Genomic DNA, 2,500 nt, shown 5'->3' with positions numbered 1-2,500 from the left:
ACATCTACTTGCGCGTACTAGTGGGTTCCGACACCGGCACCTTCCCCCCATCGCCGCCCTCGCTTTTCACAAATCGAATGCCGAAGCACTTTGCATCGCGCCCAGTCCCCCGGCCTGCTTATTACTCGCGCATTGAACTGAGTTCATCGACACCGACACCTTCCTCCCCTCACAGCATTTGTTTATGTCGCAAATCGAGTGCCGAAGCACAATTTCTCGATACCGACGGGCTCCTATCCCTCCCTTTGATTGATCTGAGCGGTTACTGACATCGTTTCAGTGGACTAGAGGCAACACCGATCCCACATGACCCCCCCTTCATGGTGTTCATCACCCCCCCAGCTGGGCGAAGAACACCTCCTAAATCCCTCTTAAATCCGTTTTCAATTGCTTATAATTGTTTGTTAGGGACATTCGAGGCAGCAAATATCGTATATAAGCAATTGGGGGAAGGGGGAGGGACTACTGGGGGCAGGGGAGGCGGTCTCTGCAAGGGGGTCATTTTGCAGAGAACCACTACTCCCCTATAGAGCATATTGGAGAAAACTGGGAAGGGCAGGGGGAAACATGGGATTTCCGAGGAGGGGCAAACGCCATAACTAATTGTACATTTGGTATAAAATCGAGATTTTTTGCAGGGACACTCAGAATAATGTCAGGCACCTTGTGGAAAAAGGCCAGATTTAATTTCGACCCAGAAGTATTTGTTTTTATTTTCCAAAAGGGGCAGAATGTCGAAAATCGAAAATGACAAACCGCTTGATGTTTCGGACTGCTACCACTTGCAAAATTTCCTTAAAATAGAGACTTATTTATGGTCAAATTATAGTGCGGGCAAAGTTGAACAGAATGCGGCCTTGACATGGCATTTGCACTCTAGGCAAGGCCATGTCGCGTTCTTGGCTTTGGAAATTTCCAACTCCGTTTCACTTGTAAAAGTGTATATCTTTTATGGTTCAGAACTGTAAGCAATGATTTTAGAGAAATTTAGAAGTTGATTTCAGGTCATTTGGATGAGTTTTCGATTTGATATGATATTTCTCGTTTCTGAGATGTAGAAAATCAAAATAAACTGAAAACTCGACCAAATGACGATATGTCAATCTTAAAATGTCCTAAAAATCGTCCCCTATAGGTTTGCAACATAAAATGCAGGGGGATATTTGAAATAAAATTGAGTTTTCGAGGTTTGGCATTCGTTGGCATGCTAGCGTGCAGCCATATTAGCCTCGCCAGGCAGGGGAATTAGCCTCGCCAGGCAGGGGAATTAGCCTCGCCAGGCGTGTTGTCTCCGTGTTGTCCGTGTGTTGTCTCCGTGTTGTCTGTGTGTTGTCTCACACGCTATTAGCCTCGCCAGGCGGGGAGATTAGCCTCGCCAGGCAGGGATATTAGCCTCGCTAGGCATGGATATTAGCCTCGCTAGCCCATTCTGCCTGCATTCCTGCGGGCATATTAGCCTCGCTAGGCATGGATATTAGCCTCGCTAGCCCATTCTGCCTGCATTCCTGCGGGCATATTAGCCTCGCTAGGCAGGGATATTAGCCTCGCTAGCCCATTCTGCCTGCATTCCTGCGGGCATATTAGCCTCGCTAGCCCATTCTACCTGCATTCCTGCGGGCATATTAGCCTCGCTAGGCAGGGATATTAGCCTCGCTAGCCAATTCAGCCTGCATTCCTGCATGGATATTAGCCTCGCCAGGCAGGAATACTAGCCTCGCTAGCCCATTCAGCCTTCATTCCTGCAGGCAAATTAGCCTCGCCAGGCAGGGATATTAGCCTCGCCAAGGCATATGGTATGCCTTTCAAGGCCGAGCAAGTGCCATGCCGAGCAAGTGCCATGCCGAGCAAGTGCCATGCCTTTCAAGGCCGAGCAAGTGCCATGCCGAGCAAGGCCGAGCAAGTGCCATGCCTTTCAAGGCCGAGCAAGTGCCATGCCGAGCAAGGCCGAGCAAGTGCCATGCCGAGCAAGGCCGAGCAAGTGCCATGCCGAGCAAGGCCGAGCAAGTGCCATGCCGAGCAAGGCCGAGCAAGTGCCATGCCGAGCAAGGCAAGGCAGCAAGGCCAGGCAAGCCAAAGCACAAGGCAAGGACAAGCAAGGGCAGTGTCAAGCAAGCAAGGCCAGGCAAGCCACAACGAGGGCAGTGCCAGGAAAGGGAAAGACGAGGCCGGGCAAGGCCAAGCAAGGGCAAGGCAGGGGCAACAAATGCCAATGGAAGGCAAGGCGATGCCGATGCCGAGCAAGGCAAGGGCAAGCAAGGGCAAGCAAGGGCAAGGCAGCGGCAACCAAGGCCAAGGCAGGGGCAACCGAGGGCAAGGCAGAGGCAACAAATGCCAATGCAAGGCAAGGCGATGCCAATGCCGAGCAAGGCAAGGCCAGGCCAGGCCAAGCAAGGGCAAGGCAGCGGCAACCAAGGCCAAGGCAGGGGCAACAAATGCCAATGGAAGGCAAGGCGATGCCAATGCCGAGCAAGGCAAGGGCAAGGCAGCGGCAACCAAGGCC

This window comes from Argentina anserina, unplaced genomic scaffold (assembly GCF_933775445.1).
Source record: "Argentina anserina unplaced genomic scaffold, drPotAnse1.1, whole genome shotgun sequence".
Taxonomy (NCBI): domain Eukaryota; kingdom Viridiplantae; phylum Streptophyta; class Magnoliopsida; order Rosales; family Rosaceae; genus Argentina; species Argentina anserina.
Note: the sequence above shows the minus strand (reverse complement) of the source record.